Source organism: Lygodium microphyllum, chromosome 29 (assembly GCF_053477565.2).
Source record: "Lygodium microphyllum isolate KBCC chromosome 29, Lygodium_microphyllum_v1.1.10, whole genome shotgun sequence".
Classification (NCBI taxonomy): domain Eukaryota; kingdom Viridiplantae; phylum Streptophyta; class Polypodiopsida; order Schizaeales; family Lygodiaceae; genus Lygodium; species Lygodium microphyllum.
Genome location: NC_141163.1, coordinates 31295947 through 31311602, shown reverse-complemented (window position 1 = coordinate 31311602; position 15656 = coordinate 31295947).

Here is a 15656-nt window from a genome sequence, read left to right as displayed (position 1 = left end):
AGGCAAAAGAATTGTTCTTTTTTTAAATTAAACATATAGGATGATATAATATTAATGGTTGAACATGTTCATGCAATGTGTTAATGCTTTAAAATCACACAAATGCATATAGATGATAAAAATGTATGAATAATATATGCATACACATGTATATGTGCACATGTGTAAATAATACTCACATGTATACATACATACACATGTTAACATATATGAGAAAAAATGGAGAGAGAATAGTTACACACTTATATACATGTACACATGCACATGCATACACATATCCTAGCATAAATATATACATACATGTGTATATACATATACACACACATGAGATGAAAAAAGATGAGAGGAGGAAGAAAAAGAAAGGAGAAAATTTTTGACGAATGTAGAGATGACACATGTTTACGAGACCGCATAAATATATACACGCATATTAAGCACACATACATATGCACACATATATATATACATGCATATGTGCAAAGAGTATAAGTAAAACAAGATAAGAAGATGCAAAAAGGAAAATGTGTATGTGTATATCATAAGTGTGTATGTATACATACATCTATGTATGTATATATGAGAGAATAATAATAATAATAAGAGAGAAGTACACTTACTTATGAGGCTATAAAAATGGATGTGTATAAAATACATGCATGCTTACACATTTAAACATATATGAGAGAGAGAGAGCGTAAAAGAGAATGTACATATACTTGTAAAATATGCATACACCCATGTATATAGACACATACATTCATACATAAATAAATAAATAAATAAATAAATAATCAATGTATACATAATATGCACACATATGAGATAAATAATGAGAGATAGGAGGAAGAAAAAAAAGGAAATAAAAATGATGAGAGAAATAGGATATACATTTATGAGGCCATACAAATAGACATACGTGTTAGACACACACACATAGAATATAGAAAAAAAGAAAAAAATGTGTATATATTATTTATTTACACACACAAGTAGAAAATGTGTATGTGTATCATTCATTTATTTATTTATACACATAATATGTGTACTATTTATGCACATACACATACACAGACATTTACTCTACATATTACTTAGAGCTTTGCCTTGGGGACCCATCTAAAGGCTCCCAAGCCTATGTGGCACAAGGAGGAGAAGTTAGGTATTCAAGAATTAAGGAGGGCTTTTTCTTGAAGGAAAAGTGGGAGTTATATTTCTTCTCTTACTTTCTCTCTCTTTCACATACTCTCTCTAAATTAAATAGGTATACACACATACTCTCTCTCTCTCTTTGTTTTAATTGAACACGCGGAACACATGATATGATCATGAAAAGGAGAAAGGCAAGTCTTTGAAAAATTATATGTGGCTCGTTCTCTCTCTCTCTCTCTATAGATATGAAATTTTTAAAGTTAAACGTATGAAATGATATGATCATGGAAAGGAAAAAATACGAGTCTTTGAATAATTGTATGTGGCTCTCTCTCTCTCTCTCTCTCTCTCTCTCTCTCAATATAGATTTTTTTAAACAAATTAAACATATAAAATTATATGATATTTTAATGGTTGAGCATATGCATGCAATGCATATACATTCTAAAAACATCTACAAATACACATACACTATAAAAAAGGAGTTCAGGTTTTTTAAATTAAACACATAGGATGATAGAGTAATTTCAATGGTTGAATATGTTCTTATAATGTATACATGATCTAAAGTCGCACACAAATACACATAGATGATAAAAACACATGAATAATACATGTACACATATACGTATGCATGTATATATATGTATAAATACATATGTATACATACATATATGCTCATATAAGCATAAATATATAGGTGTAATATATACACATATATGTATACATATACATACATGCACACATACACACAACATAAGAAAAACAAAGATAAAAGAAAAAAATGTATGTGTGTATATCATATATATATATATATATATATATATATATATATATATATATATGTATGTATGTATGTATGTATGTATGTATGTATGTATGTATAGAAGAAGAAGAAGAAGAAGAAGAAGAGACATGACAATGGAAAAGAAAGGAGAGACAAGAGAGAAAAAAAGAGAGGATAGAAAAATAATGAGAGGAGAGTTATGTGTACTTATGAGACTATACAAAAGGACCCATGTATATAGAACATATGCACACTTACACACATCTAAATATATATGAGAGAAAATTTGCAGAGAGCGTAGAGGAGAGGGAATGAATATATACTTCTAAACACACACACACACCCACATATACAAATACACACATCCACACACAAATACATATCTATACATATACTTGCAATGCATACACATATGTGCATACACAGATGCACATATGCATACACAACATGCATGCATATGAGATAAAAAATGAGAAAGAAAAAGAAAGGAGAAAAAAAATGATTAGAGGGAGGGGGACATACATTTACGAGACAATAAACATGCATGTATATTAAATTAAACACACACACACACACACACAGAAGAAGAAGAAGAAGAAGAGAGAAGAAGTAAAAAATGTGTATGTATGTATCATCTACACGCACACACACACACACACACACAATAACAACATAGAGACCCAATAGCGACGTTTAAAGCGACGGAATTATTTATGGAAAAATTTACCCCCGTCATCGCTATTCGCGTCGCTATTAGCGATGCGATCTATTCGTCGCTATTAGCGTCGCTATTAGAATTAGTGATGCAAATAGCGATGCATATAGCGATGCAAATAGCGACACCGCTTTTTTGCGTCGTAAATAGTGGTCGCTATTACCCCATTCCCTTGTAGTGATACACACACACACACATACACGTATACAACTATATATTCATACACACACATATACACAAAGAGAGAGAGAGAGAGAGAGAGAGAGAGAGAGAGAGAGAGAGCACATAAAAACAAGATGAAAATTTGAAAAAATATTTGTATCATTCATTCATTCATACACACACATACACATACACACATACATATAGATGTGTGTATATTATTTATACACACACACATATATATTATTTTTATCTATTATATATATTATTTAGAGTTTTGTCTTGGGGATTTGGAACCAACCAGATGACTTCCAAGTCTATATGGTACGAGGAGGAACCAACTAGAAGACTTTCAAGCCTGTGTGGTACAAGGAGGAGAATTTTGGTATCAAGAAATAAGGACGTTTTTTTCTTGATGGGTGAGTGGGAGTTATATTTATTTTCTATCATCTCTATTTCTTTGGTATTCAAGAATTTTGGTATTCAAGATAGGAGGAAAAAAAAGAAATAAGAGAAAATAAAATGACGAGAGAGAGGCATACATTTATGAAACCACACAAATAGACATATGTATTGAACACACACACACACATAGAAAAGAGAAAAAGAAAGAAAAAAAGTTTTATATCATTCATTCATACACACACATATACACATACATGTGCAGGGTTAAGAGTTGCATCAGTCGGTTTGAGCTCTGGTTGACCTAGTAGAGTCCATGCTTCGTAAGTCAAGATATTGAAATATGTATGTGTGTCATTCATTCATTTATTCATACATATATACACATACACATATATGTAGGAATATATGTGCATTATTCATACACACATACACATATATTCTTTTTCTATTCTACATATTATTGAGAGCTTTGTCTTGGGGAACCCGAACCAACCAAAAGGCTCCCAAGCCTATGTGGCACAAGAAGAAGGAGTTTGGTATTCAAAAAATAAAGATGGCTTTTACTTGAAGGATGAGTGGGGATTATATTTATGTTATGCTATCTCCCCACCTGTAATATTTCCATGCAATAAAAGTTAGTTGGTTAGTTCGAAAGATTAGTAAGGTTGGCTAGTTAGTAAGGTTAGTAGTCAATAAGTTAGTAAAGTTAGTTAGTAGTTAGTAAGTAAGTTAGATAAGTTGGTTAATAACTAGTAAGTTAGTTACTAACTTAAAAACTAATGTTATGAAAAAAACAAACAATTAAAATCTAACCAAAATAACTAATTAAAAAGAAATAAGGAGGGGCGACTATGGAACTCCGTCGAAAAGGATGTCGGCCCTGCCTTCTAATCATCATCATTATCATCATCATCATAGTCATTATCATCATTCTCATCAATGTCGTCGTCATCCCCATCATCGTCATCATAATCTTCATCTTCTTCATCATCATCAAAATCCTCTTTACCTTAAATATCTCATTTAACCTCCAAAACATGTGTGGATAGCCTCATGACACCCCCCATCTACTAAATAAAATAATAAAATAAAGAAAAGAAAGAGAGAAAGAAGCTTTCCACTCTGAGTGGGGGAGCTGTCCTTTGCCTAAAAGAGGGCGGAAAGAGAGGGGAAGGGAGAGGTAGCATGCACTCCCTTCAGCCTATAAAAATGCATGCCCTCTACTCAATTTAGAGGTCAATGGAGACCTCAAGAGGCTGCGGAAGGAAGCTGGAGAGAGAGAGAGAGAGAGAGAGAGAGAGAGAGAGAGAGAGAGAGAGAGAGAGAGAGAGAGAGAGTTACGTCGAAAGGCTGCGAGGGAGAGAGTTAGAAAGAGAGTTAGAGAGGGAGAGAGTTAGCTCAATCCCCCCCCTCGTAATCTTTGACTAAGCCATCTTCTCTCACGCTCTCCCATCTCGAATTTATTCCACCTTCTTTATTTCTCGAACATGATCACCACGGACGATGGCTCCAAAGCAACGAGGTGGAAAGACCATGGGAACCACCACAACCGGTCAATGGGTATCGCCAGAGATACGAGAGTGCCCGAGGTTGATGGTGTTGCTACTACCAATGGAACATCGGGTGTGGCGAACGCAAGTGTGAGCAAAGACGAAATTCCCAATGTCATCGCGCCAAACTAGGTTATTCACGTTTCAAAAATAAGCTATTATTTTCATATCGCCACATAAAATAATAAGGTTTATGTTGATTTTTGACATAAAATGTTAGCTTTTGTATCAAATGGTACAAGAGCTACTTGTTAGATTCCACGGACAACATCCATATAAGAATTAAGTACATAAAATATTAGCTTCTATATTTTACACTTACACGAATTGATAGCTTCATCTAGAAAGTGCACTAACACATGCATATTGTAGTTAGATTAATCAAGATTATAAATCGTAGAATCATAATGAAAATAGTTACAGGAGGTTATTACACATATGAATTTATGAGCACTCAAGATTAGTAAAATAACTCGATATAATTATTGTCAAACATGACAAGGTTAAGTGTTGATTAACACTTAAAAAGTGAAACTCTATTTAAAAGTTTTGTAAGTCATCTCGTTAAGTTACTGTCACAATATATTTCTTTAAGGAATTTCACTTATGTTGGATAAGATAGCCCTAAACGGGAAATTCATGCCTTGCTTAACAAGTTGAAAGAAATGTACTTAACATTTCTTGTTGGGGAGGAGAATCCTCATTAGCTTGTAAGGTTATCTTAGGCTAAGGTCTACCTTGGCTATGTGAAGTTGTGAGCTGCACGATGGTGTGATTGTCATTAAATCATTTGATATATGTTTGAAAGGATTGTTTGTGTTTGCTAGGATCTAGGTCTCTGATTAAAAACATTGACAAACAAGATAAAAGGAAAGATCGTGCTAGGCTACCCCCAAGCTAGTTGCGAGACCCTACTCCAAGGGGATCATGGTTATTGCTTCGAGAGGCCTAGACCGACTCCATAGCGAAAGGTTTCTCTGTAGAAATATTCTTGGGCAATAGGAAATGTGGGTGCAAGGGGGGGACTCTGGCCGTAAATTCTGCATTACTCCTAGAATTTGACGAGCCCCTTCGCGACCCAGGATGGGATTCTAGAACCCAAAATACTAGTTACAAGGGTGGAATCTTGGTGGACAGAATATCCTTGTAGAATTCTGTATATCTTCCGTGAAGACGAAAAGATGGAAATTGTAATAAACTTCTAATATAATAAAGGAGTTTGTTTTATTCAAGGATTATCTGAATTGTTGTAAGAAGATGAGAATAAGGATTTAGTGTAAATAACATTGACATTATGCCATGTCACACTGACATTGGTATAAAAGGAGAGGACATGTAATTTTACACATCTTTTTTTGACACATTAATACAATTACAGTCTTTCTCTCCCATCTTGCTCACAGCTTCTATGGCTTCTCTTTCTTTCCTGTCTTTCTCTCTCTAAATCTAGTCTTTCTCTCTCCTCATCACTCTCTTTCTCTCTCTTCCTGCAGTCTTTCTCTCTCTTCTGCACTCTCTCTCTCTTCTTCTTCTCTCTCTCCTGTCTCCTTCATTACAGTGGTATCAGAGCCTACGCTTCTTGATCCCAGTTTGGTTACATTTCAACTAATTTTTCCTATTTCTTTAATTAGGTCATCTATGGCAGACAAGTACTAGGGGTGCAGACTTCCATGTAGTAGTGCATTAATCAGTGGATATTCCCAAGGAGAAGACAGGCTGCATTGAAGGCATTCTCAGAATTTGGAGGTAAAATGGAGGCCGATCACTAAAATTAACAGGTCGTTTTTCATTCACATGCTACTTTGAAGGGACCAATGTCAAAAGAGGGTGTTACAAGAGTTAGTGAAGGCTTTGGTTGCAGTTAATTTTTGTAAAAGAAGTCTTCTTCTTCTTCTCCTAAGCTTTCTTGTGGTTTCCATGGAGTTTGCAATAGTTTATAGATCCTTCTGTCCAATGAACAGCAAGAACTGGCGCACTGAGAGAGGCCGCTTAAACCCCAGGCAGTCTAGGTGAAGAAGGGAAGTCTCTGTCAGAAATCCCATCCCAATGATGGGGTTGTAGATACTCTCAACCCCCTTTCATCTGGTCATCAAAATCTTCTGGAACGAGCAGACCCCGACACCTCCTTCAAGACGAAAATGCGCAGCATGGTCTCCTCTCAGGCAAAGGATCTGCAGGCTGCATTGCCAAGGGCTAGGTTAAGGGTTGAAGTCGTAGCAGCAGTCCCAGCCGCAATCGCATCTAGACCTGTTTTTGTGCAGCTACCCTCATCTCGGTCCACGATTTCTGTGGAAAAGGATGAACTTGACTCCAAGTGAACAGTTGCCGCAACTTTCTTCGCCCTTGACTCATCGACATCTTTTGCGAACTTGTCTAGTAATTCACCTTCATCACACGCCTTAACATCACAAAGAACAGCTGCTTGGACTGTTCTAGCATGCTTAGGTGGAGAGTCTATCAATGAGTTGCTCCACCTGGCTAGGACTTGAAACCACTGTATCTCATACCTCTTGCGTCAAGCAGCCAAAATGGACTCAGTACCACAATCATCACAGAGATCCTCCCCCTTCAGAATAGCTTTAGGGCATGTAACACGTCTAGATGTGAAGGGAGGAAGATCGTGCGACTGAGGATGACTATCTGAATTCATCATCATCCTACACAATTTGACTCTGTTTTTTAGCACCATGGTTTACGTTGCAATTCTCCCACAGTGGATCTACAGGCTGCACCAAGGGCCAAGGGCTAGGTTAAGGGCTGAAGTCGTAGTAGCAGTCCTAGCCGCAACAGTTGCAGCAGCTCTCTTTATGTGTTCAGCTGTTGCAGCAGTCCTAGCCGCAACAGTTGCAGTAGCTCTCTTTTGTGAGCATAAATTCCTCCATAGAACAACAGGAGCCAGCACCCTTTCTTACCCCTGCCAGCAACCAGGACCCTTTCTTTCTTCGAGTGTAGGTTCAATTGCCCCTCTTCAACACTATAAAGCTTTGCAGAAGAGGAGGAAATGAAGATGATTCTGCAAGGCTTGGAATAGCTTGTACTTCATTGTACTTCCAGCAACAAACTCATAGGAGGAAACGTATCACATCCGACACTTCATGACATGATTTACTTGGATCGTGCCCTGGTTAATGTGGCCATACAGTCTTTGAATGTGCTCTCAACGGTTGCATATATTACTGGTCCTGGTTTGACGGAAGTCCCATTGTTGGGAAGCTTCATTGTGCTAAAAACTCTCAACCTTTTTGCAAACCACATAGTTTTCTCTCTGACAAGTGTAGTGCTAAGGCTTTGACTTGGACTGTAATGTATAAAGTCTAATAGGGCTTTAGAAGGTATGACTCTGGCTGGCTAACTCAATGTATGGACAGGCCGGTTTCAACTGCAACTCATATCACTTTGGTTATACAGATGAAGCTTCACTATCTATGAAATTTGTAATAGATCCAGGCTTGCAATGAAAAGCTCTTTTGAATCCTTGTAGTGGAGAAGCCTGAGCACAACAAATGTTTGCCTGCTGACCATTCTGTGAGGTATCAATGGGATACTTCGTTCCTACAATCTGCTGGACGGTCATACATAATGATTTGTATTCAACATTGTTTTAGATATGCCTGGGGATACCAGGCTTATTCGTAAAATCTATCAGATATCATTGTAGAGGAAGCTTCCTAGATGCAACATGCCAGACCTTCTGAAGACCCCCAGAAAGTAAGCTGCCTTTCTGCCAGATAGCTTGAATTTGCCAAGCAGATTGTTGTCTTTGGTCTTGGTCCTCTCGCCTTCTTTGATTCCCTTTGTGCAACCTGGAGCCTCAACGTCTTGATCAGTTGAACTACCTGGTTAGTGTGCCTCACACATCATTGGATCTAAATGATACCTCCTTCAGATAGATTGCACTAGGAATTTTTTGTGATGCTAGGTCAGTGGCAGAGTATCCAGCTCCAGGGACATTGAAGATGATTCGAATGAATGAATGGCCGCCATCTTGCTGGCTGGTAGTAACACTCTTAACAGTAGCAATATGGAATGGAACCATAAGACCATACACATGTGTTTGAGATATTTGAGGGGAAGCAGCCTTTTGTGAAGCTGTGGCTGCCAAAGTCAGAGCCACTTGGACTTCATCACAATCTCCAAAAGTTCAGATCCCTATCTCTGGACGAGTAAAGAAGCAGAGAGGACATGGAATTCTACTTTGTCTTGCATCAACCGGGTTAAAGCTGATATCCATCATCATTTTCAAGCTTAACGGAGGTATTTTCTTTTGCTAATCTCTGAAATCTCTCAATAATCCTATTGCTAATGGCTTTTCCACTTGTTGATGAGAGGTTATTGATCAATTAATTCACTGGATTGATCAATAGATCAGAGAATAGTATTAATTTTCTTCAATCTCAGCCTATTTCATTGAATTCTTTTTGATTCAAAACCATTACTCATCTTAGGTAACATTTGATCAGCTTGATGCATAACCTTGGTCTGTTTTGTTGAAATTTTTCTCACCCAAGCTGAAATATTGTAAAAGGGTAAGTACTAGCAATCAGTGAGTCACTGAATTGCATAGGTAAAACCCTTCTCCCATCTCAAGTTTTCTTATCAATCAATTGCATCTCATGAAAGGCTGAATGGATATTTTTCAATTGCATATCATGCTGATTGCTTAGCACACTAGCCTCTGCCATGTTGATATTCCCACCGAGGAAAAAGGTAGATGCCGGGGGAGATAGTGGGACAAAAGAGAGGTGATCCTCCCTCACTATCGAAGATCCCGAAGGGGTGCAACCAACCGACCCGGGGGGAACTTTGCCCACCTCCTGGTGATTCGGAGCCCGTGTAGGGAGCCCGTCCTGCCGTTTTATCCCTCACACAGGTACATCGAGTGGAGAATTGAAGATTGAAGACTTTCCAACGACTCAAGTACCTACTGGATTAAAACAGGGTAAAACAGGGCATTTTCAGGTTACCCACAGGGTATTTACAGGTGGATACAGGTACACCCTTTGATACTGAAGTACAGGTGCAGGTACTACAGGGTACCCACAGGTCCTATATACCCCTTTGCAGGGTTTGGTAGCCATTTGAGGTTACTTTCTTGCATTACATGGTCAAAACAGGGCACTTACATGTCTAAACAGGGTGCAGGACTGGACAGTTCAGACTCTGAAAATCAGTTACAGAATTTTCTGTCCTAAACCTGTTATAGCGTGCTATAGCTCATCTCGAAGAGGGCATTGTAAGCTTCGATTCACACAAAAAAGTTTTGCAATCGGAGTTTTCTAGCCAAAGTTATAGCCGTTTTACTGACAGGGGGTACTGCAGGACTGCACTAGTATGGCAGGACATAAAGGCAAAAATAAGGTCCAGGAGGACTATGCACAGCAAATCAGGGATTCTATGATGGAAAGCACACTTCAAAAGAACCCTGAAGAGCCTCAACAAGGAGAGATTAGTATTCTCAATGACGCTTTGTGTGCCCATGAACTAAGACATAAGGAACGTCATGAGGCTATTTTGTCAGCAATGGAGCATTATCACTCATGACGTTCCTTATGTCTTAGTTCATGGGCACACAAAGCGTCATTGAGAATACTAATCTCTCCTTGTTGAGGCTCTTCAGGGTTCTCTTGAAGTGTGCTTTCCATCATAGAATCCCTGATTTGCTGTCCATAGTCCTCCTGGATCTTATTTTTGCCTTTATGTCCTGCCATACTAGTGCAGTCCTGCAGTACCCCCTGTCAGTAAAACGGCTATAACTTTGGCTAGAAAACTCCGATTGCAAAAATTTTTTGTGCGAATCGAAGCTTAGATTAGTATTCTCAATGACGCTTTGTGTGCCCATGAACTAAGACATAAGGAACGTCACGAGGCTATTTTGTAAGCAATGGAGCATATGATTTTATCATTTGGTCAAATGAAGTCTACAATGGAGCAAATGATTTTATCTCATGGACAAACGAAGTCTACCGTTGATAAGTTGATGGAATCAACTACCCAAACCAAGGCTTCCATTGATAAATTAGTAGAATCCAATGCTCAACTTATGGCAAAATTTTCTCAATTAATGCCGTCGCAAACGGGATCAAAAGAAGCCAATGAGAAGGCTTGTTCAAACAGTGACCCTTCAGTCCCACTTCAGCCATCCAACCAAAATGGTTATGGAGATGGAATCATTGGAAGAAGAGGTATTCCAAATAGTCAGTATGAAGTAGGAGAAGCTTCACAAAGGCATGATGACTATTTGGGCAGTTTGAACGGAGCCAATACTCAAGCTTTTGGACTGCATACTCAGCATTCTAGGGGTGCCTTACCAACAGGAAGATTACATGGTAATTCTTAGCCACCTGTTGGAAGATTTCAGTCTCAATTTGGGGGTTCTGTACTTAGAAATCCTGATCAGCCAGTTTTGGGACAGCAACCCTTTCATGATAGAGAATTCAAGGACAAAATTGTTTTATCCAAATTCAATGGTCAGTCTTCTTCACCATCAAAATTAGAGGAATGGACCTCTAAGATGGAGTCCTATTTTGACATATTTCCTAAAACTGATGATATGAAGATACACTTTGCCTCCTTACACTTAGAAGGATTTGCCCACACTTGGTGGAGGTATATTAAGAAAGAGAATGTACTTATTGAGAATTGGGAAGCTTTCAAGGCACTTATGGCTGAAGTCTTTGTTTCACCTCTTGAAAAAGAGAAGTTAGAACGAAGATGGTATGGCTTGGAACAAAGGAGCCTAAGTGTAAGAGAATATACAAACCAATTCCTCAACTTGACCATGTATGTGGAAAACATCAGTGATGAGGCCAAGTCACACAAGTTCATGTATGGTTTAGAACCATCCTTGTCAGCTGATGTTATGGCGCAGAATCCTACTTCACTTTTCAAGGCTATTGAGCTTGCAGAGCGCTTTGGAAGGAAGTATAGGAAAGAGTCTTCATTTCAGCCAAGTTATGGACAGCCAAGGACTGTTTTAAAACAAGGGCAAGTTGGTAACAATTATGGCAGCAATCATATGCCTAGTGGGAGCTAGTATTGGTGCAGACTGGTTCAGGACATCACGCTGTTTTAGAACAGTTTTTGTCGTACTTCATTTTCAGAATTGAGCTATCTACATGAGCTTAAAGTACTCTTCAAGAGCTTCGTTTTGATATGTGGTACATCTCATTTGGACACTTCTATCAAAAGTTATGGCAGATTTGGTCCAGCAGGGACTATTATTTCAGCAAGCTGTCTACTTTCTTCTGGAACTATTTGTTGAAGATTCTATGGCTCCAATGGCTTCTAAAGTTCTTCAAATCATGTATATAGCAGGGTCCTCTTTCCGTTCTTCAAATTCAGCCCTTGTAATGATAATTCTTCACTCATTCCCCATTTGTAAAGCTGTAAAACAGAGTAGTACTTTGTTCTATCCATCTTTTCTTTAGTTCTTTCTAGGCTTGTTTTTGAGGACAAAAACTTTTGGGAAGGGATGGATTGTAAGAAGCTGGGAATACTTAAAATGCTAATAATATGCCATGTCACATTGACATTGGTATATAAGGAGAGAAGTTGTATTTTTTTTCATATCTTTTGACAAATCAATACATTTTACAATCTTTCTCTCCCTTCTTGCTCTAAGCTTCCATGGCTTCTTCATCTTTCTGGTCTTTCTCTCTCCAATTCTAGTCTTTCTCTCTCCTCGTCACTCTATTTCTCTCTCTTCCTACAGTCTTTCTCTCTCCTCTGCAGTCTTTCTCTCTCCTCTTTCTCTCTCCCTAGTTCTCTCTCTGACAATATTAATGATAATTATAATATACATACTATAATTTCTAATAATTTTATATAATTGATTGGGTATATATTGTTAATATACTTATTAATTATTAATAAAAGATATATCATTATATTTTGATTAACATATTAGATATATAATTATATATGTATGCTATTAATTATTGATTTTGAGAGAGAGAGAGAGAGAGAGAGAGAGAGAGAGAGAGAGAGGAGGAGGAGGAGGAGGAGGAGGAGGAGGAGGAGGAGGAGGAGGAGGAGGAGGAGGAGGAGGAGGAGGAGGAGGAGGAGGAGGAGGAGGAGGAGGAGGAGGAGGAGGAGGAGGAGGAGGAGGAGGAGAAGAAGAAGAAGAAGAAGAAGAAGAAGAAAGAATTCTTGATATAGTTTATGGGTTGCCAACTTTATGTGATGTTATTGGCTCAGTTTGTGAGGATAATACGTATGCTTTGATATGCTCAATATGAATAGAAATCACTATTAAATGTGTTTGTCTTTGAGAATCTTTGAGAAATGGTCATAAGGTTTTGTTAGATATATAGTTTAGGCTTGATCCCATTAATGTTGGTCTTTCACTCCATATACATTAGTGAGTGCCACATCTCCATATATTGCATTTTCGTACATTCAACATTATATTAATCTAAGTTGCCAAAGCTTTTAAAGTTTGGATTATGATTCTTACATCAACCTTCTATCAACCCTCTTGCCATATGAAATGTGCTTTCAAACCCCGATATGAAGCACTGGGAGAACATCGACACGAAGTGCTCGGAGAATCTATGTGTGGAGCACCTAGTACTTATTTTTAGAATGCTTTGGGGGATGCCACATGGTAGTCTCTTATCATACCCCCCAAAAACTTCTCTTTTTCTCTTCTTTTTTTTTAGTTTTTTCGCACTATTTTTCCTTTCTCCTCGATAAAGGGTTCCCCCTCTCTCTCTCTCTCTCTCTCTCTCTCTCTCTCTCTCTCTCTCTCTCTCTCTCTCTCTCCATGGAATAAAAACCATGAACAACCAATTTGCAAGCCTACTACATGGACATGGTTAAGTACTTACCACCACTTAAAATGAAGTAGTTTAAAACATGCTAGTTGATGGTAATGTTTAACACCATCTTTACACATTATGTTCTTAATGAAGTTGAAGCATGGTGACCGCATGATATCATTGAGTCTACATGGACCATTAACCACTTCTTACATAGCATTCAATCAATAATAAGCGATCAATGGTGATTTATTGGGCATTGGATTAGTAACATTCAAATATGTTTGGCTTTTAGTAGCATCCAATCCTCATGTATACAACATCATTTGGTGCACTTTTAGGCTCCCCTTTTATAGCCTACATAAAACATGGTGATAAAATCCATCAATTTGTTGTAAGCCATAAGAAATAACATGATTGAACCCATCATAAAGTATAGAAATTTTTACATTCATAGCAAACCATGGGTATTACTTAATGTTAGGTTGGAACACATTAAGTTGGGGCAAAGTGCATACTTAGGCTACATGATAGGCTTAGAGCTTATAGTTGTTTCCTCTTTCCAAATGTTCCTCTATCCTTATGCATGTGGTTTCAACTACAAATAAGGCTGAATTTATGGCAAAGCAATAATAATCAATATCTTCATCTTAATCTACCATCCTTTGAAGAAGATGATAAAGAAGGATAAGGTTAGTGTTCACTTGGACAAGGAAAGAAAGGCAAGATGCAAAAAGAAATGGTAACTTGAACTGCAAGAATTTCAGGCAGTTACCCGAGCTACAGGAAGTTCCAGGAATAGCTTGAATTGCAAGAATTTTAGGCATTTATCTGAACTGCAAGAATTTCAAGCCGCTACCTGAGCTACATGAATTTCAGGCTAGTTAGTGGAATTGTAGGATGGAAATGATAGGTATAACTTGAATTGCAGGAAAGATGGGAGGAAGCTTGATAAAATTGACAGGTCTAGCCAACAAAGGAGTTTTCAGGTATTTTGTAAGAATAACTTGAATATCATACGCTAAGTATCTACTACTCCATCATTGCAGAAGTTAGAAGGTTGGCTCAAAGAAAAGCAGGTTCTTTTCAAACTTTAGATATGCTTCATTATGGGTAAATCTAAGAAGAAGGAAAAGAGATGCAAAGTATGCTTTGAGTATGGACATACTTCAAAGTGTTGTCCATATGTTCATGAGTCCTATGAAAGAAGGAAGTCCTGTAAGTATTTTTGCATGGTTGATCTGTGTAAGCAGTTTAATGGTTTCCGCAAGAAGTTCTCTTCAGCAACAAAGAAAGGTTTAGGTTCAATACTGGATAGAGCATGGAAAATCTTGACTTCTTTTGAGATTGTACTTGATGATGCTTATGGATAGCATTATGATCATGAAGGCTAGAAGGTTTAGTCTTACTCAAGTTTGAAGCAGGTTCAAAGATTGCTTAGAGCAGTTGAGAAGCTCAAGGAGAAGTATTATGATGTTTTGGGTTTGGATCATGATTCAAGTTTAAGTGATGATGATGATTGCTACCCTTTACCTATGGTTTTGCCAAAGATTGAGGCTAAGGGAGTGAAATAGGACAAGAGCCAAAGTAGCCAAGAATCCTCGAGTACCCCAAACCCAACACATGAGCTTATCAATGGCAGAGTGGAACATCACACACTTTACATCGACAATTTGAAGGTATTTTCCATACTTTGGAGTCTTGCCAAATTGTTATAATCAATCTCAAATCCATTTTACTGAAGAAGAAAGAAATGATGAAGTTATCATCAATGAAGTTGATCAGTTTGGTGATCAGTCTAGTGATCAAGAAGATCTGTTGCATATTCAAGCATATGATGTTGTCATGGATGACAAGCATGAGGATTATGGTTTTCTTAATGAAGATGATATTATGGATGATTTTCTTGGTTCTCTTACTCGTTTTGAGGAAGATTATGCACTTGAGGCTTTACAAGCACTTGAAATGCCACTTCTTGTAGTGCAAAATCCACCATTTTTGGATGTATTTTTTCAGCATACCTATATTTCTAGCATGCTGAATACTATTCCAGGTCACTTCATTGTTCAACCTGAAGAAATTCAGCTAGTTTTCACTGCTGTAAATTTTCAAGCTTATTGCCTATATGA